The sequence below is a fragment of the Pteropus vampyrus genome, unplaced genomic scaffold (genome assembly GCF_000151845.1).
Source record: "Pteropus vampyrus isolate Shadow unplaced genomic scaffold, Pvam_2.0 Scaffold2, whole genome shotgun sequence".
NCBI lineage: Eukaryota > Metazoa > Chordata > Mammalia > Chiroptera > Pteropodidae > Pteropus > Pteropus vampyrus.
In genome coordinates, this window is record NW_011888783.1 from 7,883,580 (window position 1) to 7,889,933 (window position 6,354).

Genomic DNA, 6,354 nt, shown 5'->3' on the forward strand with positions numbered 1-6,354 from the left:
GGCCTACCTCCAAAAACGAGAACGAGCCCAAATAAACAACCTAATGCTTCATCTTAAAAAACTAGAAAAAGAAGAACAAATGAGGCCTAAAGTCAGCACAAAGAAAGAAATCATCAAAATTAGAGCAGAAATAAATGAAATTGAAAACAAACAAACAAAAACAATAGAAAAAATAAATACAACAAAGAGCTGGTTCTTTGAGAAGGTTAATAAAATGGACAAACCCCTGGCTAGATTCACTAAAGAAACAAGAGAAAGGACACAAATAAACAAAATCAGGGTGAAAGAGGGGAAATTACGACAGACACTGCAGAAATACAAAAGATCATGCAAGAATACTATGAAAAAGTATATAACGCCAAATTTAATAACCTAGAAGAAATGGACCAATACTTAGAAAAATACAATCTTCCTAGACTGAATCAAGAAGATCTGGAAAATCTAAATAAACCAATCAGCACTATGGAAATTGAAACAATCATCAAAACCTTCCAAAAAGTAAAAATCCAGGACCAGATGGCTTTACCAGTGAATTCTACCAAACATTCAAAGAAGCTTTAAAACCCATTCTCCTCAAATGCTTCCAAAAAATTGAAGAGGAGGCAATACTTCCTAACTCATTTTATGAGGCCAATATTATTCTGCTACCAAAACCTGGCAAAGATAACACAAAAAGAAAACTACAAACCAATATCTCTCATGAACACAGATGCAAAAATCCTAAATAAGATACTAGTGAACCGAATATAGCATACACCATGATCAAGTGAGCTTCATCCCAGGGGCACAAAGATGATTCAACATATGCAAATCAATTAATGTGATACACCACATAAACAAATTAAAAAATAAGAATCATATGATCATATCGATAGATGCAGAAAAAGCCTTCAATAAGATACAGCAGCCATTTATGATCAAAACACTTAACAAAACTGGTATAGAAAGAAAGTACCTTAACATAATAAGGGCCATACATGATAAACCCTCAGTCAACATTATACTTAATGGTGAAAAACTAAAAACCTTCCCTTAAGATCAGGAAAAAGGCAAGGCTGTCCACTATCATCGCTGCTATTCAATATAACTTTGGAGGACCTAGCAAGTGCAATCAGACAAGAGAAGGATATAAAAGGAATCCAAATAGGAAACAAACAAGTCGAACTGTCATTATTTATAGATGAGATGATTCTCTATATAGAAAACCCTAAAGACTCCACAAGAACACTACTAGAAACAATAAGCAAATACAGAAAAGTCTTTGGATACAAAATCAATGTTCAAAAATCTATAGCGTTCCTATATTCTAATAATAAAGTGTCAGAAAAAGAAGTGGAAAAAATAATTCCTTTTGCAATTGCAACAAAAAGAATAAAGTATCTAGGAATAAATTTAACGAAACATGTGAAGGACCTATGTAATGAAAACTATAAGACTGTATTAAAAGAAATCGAAGACGACACAAAGAAATGTAAAGCTATTCCATGTTCTTGGATTGGAAGAATCAACATAGTTAAAATGACCATATTACCGAAAGCATTATACAGATTTAATGCAATCCCCATGAAAATCTCATAGGCATTTTTTTTAAAGAAATAGAACAAAAAGTCATCAGATTTATATGGAAGCACGAAAAACCCCAAATTGCCAAAGCCATCCTGAGAAAAAAGAATGAGGCTAGAGGCATCACTCTGCCTGAATTCAAATTATACTACAAAGCAACAGTAATCAAAATGGCATGGTATTGGCAGCAAAACAGACACACGGACCAGTGCAACAGAATCGAGAGTCCAGAAGTAAACCCATATTTATATGGGCAAATAATTTTTGACAAAAGAGCCAAAAACATACAGTGGAGAAAGGAAAGCCTCTTCAATAAATAGTGCTGGGAAAACTGGAAGGCCACTTGCAAAAGAATGAAATTAGACTGTTGTCTATCACCACACACCAAAATTAACTCAAAATGGATTAAGAACGTGAATATAAGACCGGAAACAATAAATGCATAGAAGAAAACATAGGAACAAAACTCAAGGACCTTGGACTTAAAGAGGATTTTATGAATTTGACCTCAAAGGCAAGAGAAGTAAAAGCAAAAATAAATGAATGGGACTGCATCAAACTAAAAAGTTCTGCTCAGCAAAAGAAATCGTCAAAAAGGTAAAAAGACTAAAGAGACAACCATCCAAATGGGAAATATATTTGCAAGCAACACCTCTGATAAAGGCCTAATATCCAAAATATACAAAGAACTCATACAACTCAATAACAAAAAAACAAACGATCCAGTCAAAAAATGGGCAGATGATCTGAATAGACACTTCTCCCTAGAGGACATACAAATGGCCTACAAACATATGAAAAGATGCTCAACATCACTAGCTATTAGGGAAATGCAAATCAAAACCACAATAAGATACCATCTCACACCTGTTAGAATAGTTATAATCAACAGGACAAGTAATAACAAATGTTGAAGAGGATGCAGAGAAAAAGGAACCCTCATACACTGCTGGTAGGACTGCAAACTGGTGCAGCCACTATGGAAAACGGTATGGAGGATCCTCAAAAAACTAAGAATCGATCTACCTACCATATGATCCAACATTCCCATTACTGGGTATTTACCCCTAAGACTTGAAAACCCATATCCAAAAAGATATTTGCACACTGATATTCATAGCAGCATTATTCACAGTGGCCAGGACAAGGAAACAACTGAAGTGTCCTACGATAAATGATTGGCTAAAGAAACTGTGGCACATATATACAATGGAATATTACTCAGCCATAAGAAGAAATACTGCCATTTGCGACAATTTGGATGGACCTTGAGATAATCATGCTAAGTGAAATAAGCCAGACTGAAAAACTAGAAAAATCACATAATATCACTTATATGTGGGATATAAACCTAAAAGCAACAAATGAACAGGACTAACAGAGACTCAGGGATATGGACAATGGACTAGTGATTACCAGAAAGTTGGGGGTGGGGGAGGAGAGGAGAGGTAGATGGGGTAATATATAGAGGGGAGGAGAGGGTGAAGTGGTTAAAGGGGATCAAATATATGGTAGCCGAAGGAAACTGGACTTTGGGTGGTAATCGCACAATAGAATATATAGATGTCAAATTATAATGTACACCTGAAAATTATATAATTGTATTAACCAATGTTACCCCAATAAACAATTAAAAAAAGAAAAAAAAACTTTAAAAAATTAAAAAATAAATCCATACATTGCAAGCAGACAGAAATTATAGCAAAAAGGATATATTCAAGTTCCTTCCAAGTAAACATATTTACTGCAACCCCAAGTAATGTTTTGTTTGGCACCATCTCAATTCTCAATTAATCTGGTTTTTATAGCACATACACACTGCAGATAAGAACAATTCCTCCACTTCAGATAGTCTGAGGAACAAATAGCTTTTAAAACATGAAGATTAATAAATAAAGTGTTTATTAAACAACAGAAAGCATCTTCAGCAGAAATTCCTAAGAATTCAACTTCTAAGATAAACACAATTTGCTTTCATTCATGCCAAAGAGATTCAGTATTAGTGTCAGAATAGCTTCATCAAACTATCCCAATGTTATACTTAAAGTAGAATACATTTAAAAGTTTGGAAGTACGATTTTAATTTTTTCCTGATATTTTGAAGTCCTTGACAGACTGGGACAATAATGTAATGTGTTAGAACTAGATCTATGAAGTAAAATGCATCAATATGACCAATGTTCATTCATTTATTCATTCACCAAATATTTATTGAGTCATTACCTGTGCCAAGCTTTTTCTGGGTGCTAAGGAAAATAAACTTGAGTAAGTCATATTCCTGGATTCAAGAGACTCAATGGAATAACAAATCTACAATTTTATTCAGGGCAGTGATTGTCGGATTAAAAGATTTTATTTCCTTGACTCCTTTGCAGTTAGTGGTAACCAATGAGGTATAAGCAGAAGTGTTATCTGATATCTTGGAAAGTTTCCTAAAGAGAGCTGACTCAATTGGATAGTATCCTTATTTTTCTATCTTAATCTACACACTTTTTCTTTAGAGCTGCTTAAAACTTGAACATAATGTTTTGAGGTACCTTGGACTGTGAGGTGACCTTAGAAATGGAAACTTTGTGTTAGGATTCGGCATCAGAAAGATAGAAGAAAGTTAGGTGCACTAATTAGTCTATTTTTTTTTTTTACTTAAAAAACAAAATTATACCACTTTTAGTAAAATAATTTTAGTTGCACGAAGATATTCTGTAACTGGAAAAAATGGAAGAGTAACCAATTAGGGATTATTTGAATTATCAATTAGTGTTGTTCTAGATGAGAGTGAAGGATGTGCTAGATGCAAAAGCCATCAAGAAGAAATAATAAAAAATAAATTGTGATTGATTGAATTTGGCAAAAGCAGGACACATATATTGCATTGTTTTCTAGGAGAATGATTATAATAACAGACACTTCTGAAAATGTGCACTTTTGGATAAATATAAAGTTTTTAAAAGATATGTTGAAATTAAACTAATGGTGGGATGACAAGCAAAGGTGTTTAATGTGTACAATTGAAATGCTAGAATTCGCTGAATATGACACATTAGCTTATAAAAACAGTTCCCAAACATTTTTGACAGGAGATTTGGATGGAATTTAGTTTCTATAAATACCCTGCTATAATAGTGCTCACCAGCCCACTCTGGAAATTGTTCCTTCATTTTATTATTTTATTTTATTTTTATCTAGAAGAAATTCACATAAAATGGAATTAATCAGGAGTAATGTCAGAAGCATGGCGAAGTGAGAGCTGTCCCCATATCTCTTCCCTTGAAATAACAATAAGCTCAACACCTAAAACTCAACAAATAACACCCAATCTGCACACGAGCACATTTGAGTGAATGATCTGTGCTTAAGAGCTACCATATGTCAGAACAGCAGAGTGGGGTGGTAAATTGGGAAGAACAAAGAAGCTGCCTCTTGCAGTCTGGAGCTCCCTGCAGGAGGAGGGGGGCGGGGCAGGGAAAAGGTGTGGAGGGTTCCCTGAACAGCCCTGCCTAAGAGATCTGTGAGCTCCACGCAGCAGCAGCAGCAGAGCCCAGGAATCAGGGAAGAAAGTAAAGGGGGAAAGGCAGAGAAGCAACAGCTGATTATTACCAGCCACAGTTGCAAAACATGAGGCTGAGCCACAACAACCCACATCCTCCAACTGCCATATCCTCCAAGACTGAACCCCGCAGAGCCCCAGGAAAATTTGAGCAAATACTACCGGAACTGTCGCTAACACTGACAGGGACTGAGATTGAGGGTAGTGATCCTGAGTGAATATTTATTAAAGAAAAAAAAAAAATCTGGACATGTTTCTACAGTGTAGTGATTAGCATGTCTCTTTTACATGCAGAAGGTCCTGAGTTTGTACCCCAGTGGAGCCATAGTCCATGGTCTATGGCCATGCCACCCTGAACAAGCCCAATGTCTGATCTTGGAAGCTAAGCAGGGTCGGGCCTGGTTAGTACTTAGATGGGAGACCACTTAGGAAGACCAGATGCTGTAGGCATAAATAATAATAAATAATTTTAAAATTTTTTGAGCATTATTAAGGCTCAAAGCAGGAATCCAAGAGGCTTAGATGCCACCTACTGGAAACCAAATGAAAAACACCTTAGCAACAGGCTAAAGAGAGACGTTTATATAATAAACCTTTTTGAGAAAAAGAAAAAAAAACAGAACACACTTCCATTGATGCTCAGGCAGAGAAATAGTCCGTTAAACACCATGAACAACCAAGATAACAAGCAGCTCAGAAAAAAAGAGAAAAATCTCCAGAAAATAAGCCTAAAGACATAGAAATATGCAACTTAAATGACAGAGAATTCAGGACTGTAGTTCTGAAAAAACTCGATGAGATCCAAAATAATTCTTATCAATAATTCCAGAAGATAAAACAACAACAACAGCAACTAGATCAGCAGGATGAGTTTTTATTGTTGTTTTTTGATTTTTGTTTTTTTCTTAGCAAGTAGATTGAAGCCCTAAGAATGAACCAAATAGAACTTCTGGAGATAAAGAACACACTAAAAGAGATGAACAATGAAATAGCAAGCTTGGAAAATAGAGTCGACAAAAATGGAGGAAAGGATCAGTGATATCGAAGACAGCAATCTAGAAATAAATCAGAAAGAAGATAAAGAGACTGAAGAATGAAAAATGATGAAAGAGAAATACAAGAACTAGCTGATACCATTAGGAAAGAAAACAAGAATGATGGGTATGGGGAGCATGGCATAGAAAATGCAGTTAGCATTAATATAATGGCTAGGTGGAGAGCTAGAGGAGAGAAAGAGCAACTAG

At 35.2% G+C, this 6,354-nt stretch overlaps 1 pseudogene; it reads left to right on the forward strand.

Annotated features, from left to right (window-relative positions):
• Nucleotides 1-5,444: 5,444 nt before the first annotated feature.
• Nucleotides 5,445-5,560, forward strand: LOC111739439 (annotated as a pseudogene).
• Nucleotides 5,561-6,354: the final 794 nt, after the last annotated feature.